We start from the raw sequence: 13,078 nt of genomic DNA, 5'->3' as shown, positions 1-13,078 counted from the left end.
GGAAAGTCAACAGAGACTCGCCAAAGGAGGTTATAATTGTAGTAGTGCATACCTTCTAAGTGAGAGTGCCATTGAGGGATGTCGTCGGTGACGAGGGTGAAAGGCGGCGACGAGGCGAGGGCGAAGGTGTGAAATGTAGCAGAACTTAACCCACCCAAACACCCTAATCAAAATAGAAAACCCCCAATTTCACCTAACCCTAACCCTAAAACAATTCTAGATTTACATTCAATTCATACTAACAAATCAATTACTACACAAAATTGTATGTAAACAACAATGACAAAACCTATTAAAAGAATTTCCAAGAAAAAAATTAAGTAAAAATCATACCAATATCAAATTAGGAATTAGATGAGTAGAAGAGTGAGACGGCGGTAGGTCGGGGCGTGGCGTCGGTGGGTCAGGTAGGTCGGTGGTGGGTCGACGGTGGGGCAGTGGTGTGGTGTCGATTGAATGAAGGAATAGAGGAAAGGGACTAGGTGTGTTACTTCTTTTTTCGAAGGAATGAATGGGAAAGGAACTGGACTTAATATATGGCAAGGGTTTGTATTTGCATCGGTTTCAGGTGAAACTGATGCAAAAAGGTAATATCAAATAAGTCGGTTTATTAATAAAACTGATGTATTTGATCAAATACATCAGTTTTTCTGAGAACCGACGCATTATATATGTCAGTTTCTTTCAAAAACTGACGCAAAAAGCTTGACTATAGGGCAAAAATGGATTCCCGCCAAAACTAAGTACTTTTTGCGTCAGTTTTTGTAGAACCGACGTAAATCGACTGACGCAATAGGTGTTTTTTCTACTAGTGTTGACAAGCTTACGTTTTTACACTTTGTCATTTAGTAGAGGCCGCTAACACGGACGAGATTGAGTGTCCGATTAAAGGGCTTCCCAATATGTACCCTCACCCCTTACTCAGAACCTTTGGATAGAGGATGGCCTTATCCAGGGCGTACGAGAGTCATTTTAGGCATAGAATGCTAAAAGGGGGACGAGTCCTTATCTTTAGTACCTATGTCAAACACCGCTTTTTGCCTTGATTGACCTAGGTATAAAGTGGATTTCGAACGGGTTCCAGGCATCCCATAATTGCTTGGTGGCGACTCTGAACATCTCAATATCGTTTCGTGGCCCTTGCCGAGACGAAACCAACCGATCTAAAACGATCCGGTCGAAAGAATTTTACGCCGCCGACAGATTGGCCCATGTCCACAGATTGGCCCATGTCCACAGATTGGCGACTCTGCTAGGGAGAACTAGGACACTTGTGTCTTTGTGATCCCTAGATGGTGAGATTCGAATGAGGTCTTGGTTGAAATACATTAATTGATATTACGGTCATGGTCGGGTTCCTTGTCCGGGCCCATAACCTAACCCTTTTCAGCCAATTGGCTCGTCCTGTTAGCGTGAGTTTTCTCATCCCCGTGTTTCGAATCCCGATTGAGTCAAGAATATCGTTGACGTTACACATTTTTGTTTTGTCAAAGAGCTTTCATCACCTTCGAGCACGAGGCTAGGGCACCCTCCTTACACATTTTGTTTGGATTGGTATCCCTCTCGAAAATCGGGGTTTGATTGCTTGGTGTGTAACCCACCCTTTTAAGCCAAAATCCGTCTCAGCATTATGCATAATATAATGAAACTGCGAGTGCTTATGTGTTATGTGATCATAAGTCCTTCCGTGTCGTTTCAAACTTTCAAAAACACCTTTTTGCGCCGTTATAATGGCCATTTCAAACCTCGGTCTTTCGCCGACCGTTGCATTTCAAACAACACGCCTTCCTAGGCCGTCGTAATGACGATTTTCAAACCCGATTTTTACAACCATTTCAAAACAACCTTTTTGCGTCGTTATAATGGCCATTTCAAACCTCGGTCTTTCGCCGACCGTTGCATTTCAAACAACACGCCTTCCTAGGCCGTCGTAATAATGATTTCAAACCTTGGTTTTTGCAAACCATTTCAAAATACCCTTTTACGTCGTCATAATGGCCGTTTCAAATCTCGGTCCTTCACCGACCGTTGCATTCTCAAAGCGCCCTTTTATGCCGTCGTAATGACGAATTCTACTCTCGAAATTTCAAAATTCGAAACCAATTTTCAAACAAATCGTTTTTCAAACCGTCGTAATGACGATTTCAAGCCGTGCAACTTTCCAAATTTCAAATCTCGTTTTCAAAATCAAGTTTGGCTTTTCTAAGCCGTCATAATGACGATTTTAATTCTCACAATTTTCGATTTTCATACCATCTTTCAAAGGTTAAAACGGTTTTCTAACCCGTCGTAATGACGAATTCAATCCTCATAATTTCCAAAATCAAATCTTTGAAAACAAATTTAACCGTTTTCAGATTTCAAATCAAAACTCAAATCATTTGAAAACAAACTTAACAGTTTTCAAATTCAATTCAAAATCAAATCATTTGAAAACGAATTTAACCGTTTTCAAAATTCAATTCAAAATCAAATCATTTGAAAATGAATTTAACCGTTTTCAAATTTCACTTCAAAATCAAATCTTTGAAAACAAATCTAACCGTTTTCAGATTTCAAATCCAATTTCAAACCATCTGAAAACAAATTTAACCGTTTTCAAAATTCAAATTCAAAATCAAATCTTTGAAAACAAACTTAACCGTTTTCAAATTTCAAAATCAAATCTTTGAAAACAAATTTAACCGTTTTCAAATTTCAAATCAAAACTCAATCTTTGAAAATAAATTTAACCGTTTTCAAATTTTCAACCCAATTTTAAATCCTTTGAAAACAAATTTAATTGTTTTCATGGCCATTGTGATGACGATTCAAAAATACGATTTTCAAATCCGTGATTCGGAATTTCAAAAACCATCTTCAGAAACAACACATTGTTTTCAGAGCTGCCGCAATTTCAACTTAAACCGTCTTTTGAAAACAAACCTAAGACAACCCTTTCAACTGGCGGACCTTCTAAAGATCCTTACTCTTCGGAAGCCGGCCATAGAACAAAAAAAGAATCTTTTTGAAAATTTCTATTTTCTAAAATTTCAGTCCACCTTTCCGATTCAGCCTCAAGTCGATTGGAGTCCAGTCGATTTCAAGTCCAGACGTATAGATAACGCCGAGTCTCTGCAGAAGTTAGTACCTACCTTCTAGTCTAGGTCCTGTCGCCTAATTGTCGAGATATCTCCAATGCGTTAGCAGAGTCAAAACCTGTGGGGTTTTAAACCCGTCTTTCCCCTACATTACGGGTCAAAGGTCAAGTTTGTGTACACGTCTCGTCCAACGGCGTCACGCCAGCAACAAACCTCCAAATCTTGTCAGAAGTCGTCTGTCTAGGCATCACTATGACAAAGTTGACACTCGAGTCCAAGTTCAAAGTCATGCACCAAGAGTTCAAACACAAGAGGTCATTCCCGATCTTTAATGAACTCATAACGTAGTCACACCGTCGCGTCTCCACAACAAAACTGCCTTTTGTACATATGTGTCGTACTTGCCTTTGTTTGTGCAATACCTTGCCAAGACAATTTATAACGCCTATCGTTATGTCAAATAGGAATCCCTTGGGTGCCATCTATCGCCAACCAGAAACTCAAGAAGCTGATCAATCTTCAACCGCCATGACTTCTGCCGAAATCAACAACATGGTCCTTCGAATCCTAGCTATCGTGGAATACTTGAGCACTCGTCTCTCCCAAGTTGAGGACAAAATGATAACCGAGAATCTTCCCTCTTTTGATATTGAGCAAAGGGTTAAGCTTCCTGAAAGCCGGCTACTTGTCAACGACAAAACCAAAACCAGACGACCTCAGAGGTCCTTCCCTGATTTGGGTATGCCTTAGGGAAAGGCTAATCTCCAAAGGAAAACTCCAACCGATTGGTCCAACTTCGGACCCTATACCAAACAAGCGAGGTCGAAGATGGAATTAAAACCTCTTTTGCCAATATCACCAGGGTCACGGACATGACACCAAGATGTGTCTCCCTCTAAAAGGCGCCATCTTTGATATGATCGAAAAGGGTGAATTACCACAACCTCCCTAAACAAACAACAAGAACATTCATCCTGAAAACCCTACTGGACACAATCAGGAATCTTCCCTAGACTGCTCTCATCTCATCTCTCCTAACGATGAGAAAATTCATGCAATTGACGAAGATGGCCTACAAAGCGCGATAATGATGCTCTCCGTCTCTATCAACAACATATTCTCAAAGCTACAAGTGGCTATTGACGACTTGAACACTCGGGTAGCTAATTTGGAGAAGAGGTTTGGTAATGCCAAAAATGAACCTGACCACCAAGGAGAGGACCAACACCCAATTCCCCAGCAGACAAATGCTGAAAGTCAGGAAGCGTCTGATGGTTCCCACACCCAAAAACCCACCAACAAAGAACATGAAATTACCTCACCAATATACCCTTCAAAATATCAAGCAACATTCCCAAACCTTTCCATCGGCAATGACCAAATCTTGTTTCCGCCTGGGGCTACCAAGATAATACTCACAAAAACATCCCAAAAAACACCAATGTTGGAATCATGGGAAAACATCAAAGGGTATTCACAGATCTGGAAATGTCATACGACACTGCTCTGGAGACGCTTGCTTCAGAAGGGCTACTACAACTCGTCGGTCCGACTCCGGACCCACCGGAAGATAAGAAAATCCGATCCTGGGATGGTAATGCATACTGCATGTACCACCAAGGTTGAGGTCATGACACAGAGACTTGTTTTGATTTGAAACAAGTTATTCAAGATATGATTGAAGCTGGTAGAATCTTAATTGCACCTCATAGCCTTGACAATCCTCTTGGGTGTCTTAAGTCAAACAACAAAGTGGAACGTCTTCAAAGGATATTCACTGATCTCGGCATAACTTATGCCACAGCTCTTCGAAGGCTTATGACTGAAGGGAAGCTAAAACCTATTGGTCCCACTCCGGATCCAAAACCAGAAAACATAAACCAATTTTAGGATGGCTACGCATATTGTCGATATCACAGAGGCAAGGGTCATAACACTAAAGCGTGCTACGAGCTCAAGCACGCCATAAAAGATGGAATTGAGGATGGCGGGCTTTCCGCCTTACTCCTAACCACTTCAAACAAAGAGACTGGGCGGCCTTATAGGAAGTTCATCGATTAGGGTGATCAAGAAGGTGAGTATTCTACCAACCATTTGGTAAAAAGGAGAAAGGTAGACTCCACACCATCATATCAGTCACGAGATGGGGCATTAGTTAAACATATCATTGACTGCCTTCAGCCAAACTATGCATCCTGTTTGAACGGTTATAACATCAAAAGTGTCGAGGACCTATGAGCAGAAATTTCTCGCATCGATGAAATCATTAAAGGAGGTTTAACATCCGCGACCCCTCCCGAAAAGCAAGCCTTCCGCATTATCGAAGTATAACTTGTGGAGCCTTCCCAAGAAAGAGCCACACACCCGCAAAGACAATTTTCAGACTTAGGCATGCCTTATGCAATCGCTTTTAGAGTGCTTATCTCTGAAAGACTAATCCAACCGATTGGCCCCACTCCAGATCCTATACCCGAGAAGAGAGGCCGATTTTAGGACGGTTCCCAATATTGCATATTCCATAGGGGTAATGGGCACGACGTAGAGATGTGCTGCAAGCTCAAACATATCATCCAAAACATGCTCGATCGTGGCAAGTTGTCTTTATCAACCCTAAATCATTTAATGGAAAAGAATGGTCCCCACGGGCGTCTTACTCCACAAAAACGGGTCAACCTTCTAGGATCTCATCCTTCTGGCGTCCTAAACAACGAGAGTGAAGTGCTCAAGTGGGTCAATACTCAAGATCAGACATTCAAGCCGCTGGATGCTGCGAAGGAGACCTTCGAGGAGGAAAGTGATGATTAGGAGTCCGTATCTACGATTGAGTCTGAGTCTGAGACCGAGTCTTTGGCTTTCTCATATCTATCCTAGCGTCTGTCCTTTTATTCCTAAATGACAACTGGGGGCTGTCCCCATGAGTCACATGTATTCATCGAGTATGTGCTAACCTCTTATTTATCTAAATAAAAGCATAATTTCCAACTATCATATATTCTCCCCGTTACCATTTCCCGTTGACAACGAGAATTGATTTGAGAATTGATTAAAACAAACAATATGTTCCAATTCAATGTGAGTACACTCGAGTGACGTTCCGTACCGAGTAAGCAAAGGACCCGAAACTCCGTGTCCATTTTCTTTACCTATTCCATGTCTGGCAATAGAAACCTTTCATTAGCACCCAATTTAGAACGAGCTTTTATCAACATGACCCTACGGTGCACCCAGATAACAAATCAGAACATCTCCTTATTCATGATCAATGACGAAAGGCAAGCCCATTCCCCACAAAAACATCTCATCACCAAATATACACCTCTCACCAACGGGTACATCCCCGTCTGCACCTCTAACCTTCCTCGAACGAAGGACGGCAAAAAACCAATATATCTAAAGCAAAACCAAAGCGAAAGGCCAAAATCAAAGGCCCAAGCCAATATATCCAAAGCAAAAGGCCAAAATCAAAGGCCCAAGCCAATATCCATTCACCCAAAGCCAAAGCGAAAGGCCAAAATCAGAGGCTCAAGCCAATATCTATTCACCCAAAGTCAAAGTGAAAGGCCACAATCAAAGGCCCAAGCCAATAGCCATTCACCTGAAGCCAAAGCAAAAGGCCAAAATCAAAGGCCCAAGCCAATAGCCATTCCCCCAAAGTCAAAGCGAACGGCCAAAATCAAAGGCCCAAGCCAATATTCATTCACCCAAAGCCAAAGCTGAAGGCCAAAACAAAACCAAATCCAAAAGTAATTCACTCAAGGCCAAAGCCAAAGTCAAAGTCAAAGCAAAAACCAAAGTCAATTCACTAAAAGCAAAAGCCAAAGCCAAAGGCTACTCATCCAACGTCAAGGCCAAGACCCAGGCCAAAATCAAAACAAAATAAGATTGAAACCCTTTTCTCAAAAAGGCCAAAATCCAAAGAAAGCATCCAACACACAAAATCCTAGACAAGTGAGTACAAAATACCAAGTCCAGGACCAACAAGTCCAAAGCCCAGGACCAACGAGTCCAACACACCAAATCCCGGACTAACAAGTCCAAAACACCAAACAAGTCAGTCCAAAACACCAAGTCCAGGACCAACAAATCCAAAGCCCATGACCAACGTTTCTTCCCTCCAAACTCTAGGACCAACAAGTACAAAACACAAAAATGCCAAAACCAAATGTCAAAGAGCTAAAACAAGAGCTCAAGACTCGACAACTAACAACAAACCCAACACTGCTTCACCCTTAAGTCCTTCTAGAGACTGTTACAGGGAGACCTATCAAGGATCCTGAGGATTCCCCTCAAGATCATAACCAAAACTACTTCACCCCTAAGTCCTTCTAGAGACTACTAGGGAAACCTATCTAGGATCCTGGGGATTCCCCTCAAGATCCTAATCAAAATTGTTTCACTCCTAAGTCCTTCCAGAGGCTACTAAAGGAGACATATCTAGGCTTCTGAGGATTCCCCTCAAGCTCGTAATATTACACCTTAACCTTTAAGGTCCAGACATGGGAATCTGATCCCACATTATTTATCAACCATTTTGTGCTCAGGCCACATCAAGCTTGAGACCCCATTCCGTACCACATTACAAAACGTAATCCATCGGCCTAAACACCACAAATACAAACTCCAGATTTTTATCTGTCGAACAAACCTATTATTACCAGGCTCCACAATGTCGAAGCCATTTTCACCCTGGCCTACATACGGAGTTTTCAAAAACATTTCTCCCTGGAACGGGACATGCCCATTTCATTCTTAGAGTCCACTTTTTAGTGTGCTCACGTAACAAGAAACATTTTCACGAACTACGCCTCTTCGATTCATGATCAAGAGGTATTTCTCTCCAATCAACTTTCGAGTCACCAAACGGAATTCACCGTCGTGACCCTCAGCTCCAGATTTTTATCTGTGAAACAAACCTATTATTACCAAGTTCCACATTCCATAATGCTGAATCCATTTTCACCCTGACCCAGATACGGAGTCCTCGAATGCTTTGCTACCGAGAACGGGACATACCCAATATACCCTTAGGGTCCACTTTTTAGTGTGCTCACATGATAAGGAACTTTATAACAAATTACACCTCTTCGATTCATGATCAAGGAGGATTTTTCTCAAATCAATTTTCGAGTCACCAAACGGCTTTTACCATTGTGGCCCTCACACTTAAAGGTCCTAACAACTCGCTTAGGCACACACACATTCAGAACTACGATCTGGTTTGATTTCACTTTACGTGAATACGTAGGCAGTCCTTCAAGGGCGCATCCATACACCTCAAAATCAATTATCAACACACACTCAGATCTACGATCTGGTTTGATTTCGTAAACACGCGAATACGTAAGCCGTCCTATTACAAGGGCACAACCACACCCCCACACACAATCAATTTTCACACCTTCAATTTGTAACCCATTGCATACACATTCAGAACTACGATCTGGTTTGATTTCGCAAACACGCGAATACGTAGGCTGTCCTATTACAAGGGCACAACCGCATACTCCTTTCACAACATTTCCAATTTTCAATCCTCAATAACCAGCTCAGAACTACGATCTGGTTTGATTTTGCAAACACGCGAATACGTAGGCAGTCCCCCAACATGGACACAACCGCACACCCATTTCAATCTCAACCATCAACATCAATCCTCAAAAGTAGCCCATCCAGATGCAAAATTAATCTTATACCTCTTTACTGGGGGCTTCTTCCTTAAGACGTCGCTCATTCCTTACTTTGTCAAAATCCCACCTTCTCACTCCGGGGGCTTCTCTTTCAAGACGTCACCCGTCTTTTATCCTCAAACATCTTTTTAGTCTCAACTAAAGTCCAAAATAAAACCGCCCATAGCCTAGTGCTTTGTTCGGACGATGACAAGGTCTCGGTTCCGCTCTCCGAATCATCATACCTCCAGAAGGGATCTCAAACAAGCAAACAAGGGCAAAGATGTCTGGAGAAGATAATCAATTCATGTTCCCCAGCCGAGCGGAACTTCTACCTCAGGGATTTGATACGCGTTGTCACCCCTTCTTGGCAAGGAGTTGCACTTACATAAACAAAGTCCGTCAGAGTCACCCTTGCGTCATGTCGACACTGAATTTGCATCACGTTCACGACATCCTGTATGTCAGTCTGTCAGTATGCGTCCATGTGAGTTAATATCGCAACGGTCACGTGTCTCCAATCTATCAAATCACAGATCTACGAGTAACAAGACTCACCTTTAAGCTTCACAACATTCAAAACTTCTATCTCCCTTCGCGTGAGATATTACATGCTAGTTGCTTATATGTTAACTACTCACATGCTTATATGCTTACGTGCTAGTTGCTTATATGCTAACTGCTCACATGCTTATGTGCTTACGTGCTTATATGCTTGCATTTAACGTGCTTGTCTATGCGACTGCGGATTTGTGTGGTCACTAACCATGCAGATAATCTTGAGAAGACAGACTCACTCCAACTGAGTACTGGGTTCTTCCCAACAAACGGCAGCCCATCAAGTCCAAGAGCTTTAACCCCGCCAATTACATGGCACACTCTACCTCCCAACGAGCAGCAACTCATATCCCCGCCGAGTCCTGAGAAGTTTCTAACTCCCCAGCGAGTGCCGATTTTCAAATGGAAGTCACGCAGGTCTTTCAAAACTCCCCGCAACATCAATCATGTGAAAGATCATAGATCCATATTAGACTCTCTAATAAAAATTAAATTATCTCATAATTTATCATTTTGGTGATCTATGTAACATGCATTCAATATAAAAGCATATTAGAATAAAAGAAGAGGAAAATAATTTTCCTTACATTGAGAAATGGGAGTATTTGGGCACAACCAAGATCACCCATCTTGGTTGTTCTTGATCTATTAAGAATGGCAAGATCATCCAATCTTCAAATTAGAAGAGCTCATTTAAGTTGCACCCAAGAACAAACCTCCAACTCATATGATTAATTTTAACTAGAAATTAACCATATAACCCTTGAATATTATGTAAATAATACTAACACTCTTAGTATTTATTTTGTTTTACTAACAATCTTAGTGAAAATGATGCTTATGATTTTTAGAGAGATAGACAAATTGTTGTTCACATGCAAAAATGTACAAGTGAAGTGGTAGAAAAATGAACAACAATTTGGAGAGTATTTGGGGAAAGTGGCAGGTGGAAGGGTAGTGTGTAGGAGTCAACTTGTTTTTAATATTGTCCAATCTTTTGTCACATGCACAAAGATGTTATGACAACTTATGGAAGAAAAACAAGTAAAAGTGAAATGATTATGATCATCCACTAACTTCATTTACACGGTCCAATGTCCCATTTACGGGTCCATTTTGGTTCTTATATTTGTCGCACAAATACGTGTAAATTTTATTTAAACATCGTTTCATGTTTAAGTGCTTCCAATTAATTTCGTCCAAATCACTCCGTAAATATACGTGTACCACTACACATATTATTTACGTACTAATATTAATCACATTAATCAATTAGTACAATTTTAGTGAATTAACAATTAATTAACTAAAACCCGTCTCATAAAACTTATTATTTAATTATCACGTAATTAAATAATAACCGCCGCTCCTCGAGTTCGCAACTCGAAATCTCTCTAAATCAATTTAATCGACTAACTCTTAGTCAATTTAATCAAGGGACAAATTTAAACTATATCTCATATAATTAATTAGCTTTCGTGTTGGGGCTCGTTCCTTTAGGTGTGACCGAAAGGGATCAGCTGAACACCGCCGTCTCACGACAGTAACGTCAAACCCTAGTTGGCCAACCGTTACCGATATACGTTGATCAGCTGACTAGTATTGCCAATGAATATCCCATGCATATTCCTTAATGAGATTTAATAATATTATCATGCACTATTGTGGAGGACAAAAACTCCACAATCTCCCACTTGTCCGAGACAAGTTGTACGATGATTATAACACACAATTGTGGATAACTCCTTATCTCAACAATATCCTCCTTGTACTCTACAAGGGTGTGTTACCAATTCTCTTGTCCGTTTTAACAACAATCTCCTACTCAATGCAAGGTCTCTTTCAGGTCGCACTTGCACATGAATATTTCGTGAGGGGTTTTCTCGATCGGGAGTGTGACTACCTGACCGGAAAAATCTCCCATAGATTAATTCCGAGCGTGGCCATGCATTTGTAGTCATAACTCCTCGAGTGGCCTTGAGATGTTTAAACCCAACGTGGGTGGACAATTCCTGTCTGCCCTATCTATCCTATTGCACAATACAGATCACCATGACCCAGTAGATGTCCTTTGGCCCCCTTTCACGGCATGACCTAGGACAAAAACCAAAGTCACTCGGAAACTATACAGGCTCAGATAATAGTCTCTAGTTTAAAGAATCGACTCATAGGAATATTATAGAAGTCCCTGCCACGACCATGCGTCTGTAATAGATCTAAGGGACTCTATAAATGTCACTACCCGGCAAAGTGTCCCACAGTCTACTATGTAAACAACTAGTCATCCTTATGACCTTATGGTGCTGAACCTACCATCAATCGTCTTACAATCTAGTCACTCCGAGACGTCACCTCATTAAGTGACTAGGGGCTAATACAATGTTCATCCTATTCACTTGAATTGGGGCTCAACATTATCTCCACAACCAATTCGGATAAACAAGGTATTCATGTTTTCAGTCATACTGAATAATTGAGTTCTTAAAGAAACTCTAACAATGAATGCGATCATTACTTATGTAAATATTAATACACTATCCAATATTTACATAACGATCTTTATCAATTAAGGTATACTCCTCAATTCACATGGAGATGACATAACCATCATGTCTACCTTATGCCAACGGCTTTGGTTAGAGGATTAGCAACAGTTGCATCACTCTAATTTCCATTGCTATTTTCCTTTGCTCTATGCAATCTTTTCATCACATAGAGCCTTTCTAAGTACATGTCTAAACAAGTTTTAGACTCTGGTTCTAAAGCCATTCAAACACTCCCACTGTTTTCACAGTCTCTCGGGGACGATATTCAGTTAACAGAACTACTCTAGTTCCATTAAAATCTGGATATCAATTATCTCTCTTACAACATCGGATGCTGTAATGTACTTAGCTTTCATTCATGATTTGTACGTATAATACTTATACATACACATCCTTCATATGACTGATTTGTACGTATAACACTTATACATACACATCCTTCATATGACATCTTTTATGTATGACTCCTCATACATATCTGCTTTATACATGTATAACTTCTTATACATATATGTATAACTTCTTAAACATATTATTCTTTATGCACATAGCACTCTTACATGCTAACCATTCCATAACGAGGCCCATAACATCTTATAAGCATAGGAATGTTTCCGTGTAATCCTTTTACACAAAATTCTTAAATTCCTCCAAACTACAAGAGTAAATTCTCAGGGCTTCTCAAGTACTCAAGGTTGCTCTTGATATTTATCTAGTGACACTCACTAGGAAATTATTGGTAATGACTTCTCATATTCTCAATATGATAAGTCCCGACGAGAGCAGCTTTTAGCCTATTTAATAGATCCTGCAGCGGAAGCAAAAATATCATATTAATTTGTTCAACAACTTGAACGAGTCAAGAATCTTATCACATAAGTCTCTTGACTAAGATGCTAGTATCCATGGAGATCTATCTCATTAGATCCGGATATTTAAGATGCCATGATACTCTCAAGTATTCACCCGAGAATATTTCTAGTCACTAATATGTCAAACACATATTTAGACTAAGAAACATCACCTTAGCTACATTTCTAGTCACTAATATGTCAAGCACATATTTTAGACTAAGAAACTCACTTTAGCTCCCACTAAACTCTATGTATCATCATGTTATCTCGACACTCGAGTAATACCGTTTTGATAGACTACATGATTGAACCCAAAGTTCCAACTCTTTGACGTATATAGATCACAAAAGGGATCTTCCAAGCATGCTAGGCTT

The sequence above is a fragment of the Silene latifolia genome, chromosome X (assembly GCF_048544455.1).
Source record: "Silene latifolia isolate original U9 population chromosome X, ASM4854445v1, whole genome shotgun sequence".
NCBI classification, from domain to species: domain Eukaryota; kingdom Viridiplantae; phylum Streptophyta; class Magnoliopsida; order Caryophyllales; family Caryophyllaceae; genus Silene; species Silene latifolia.
Note: the sequence above shows the minus strand (reverse complement) of the source record.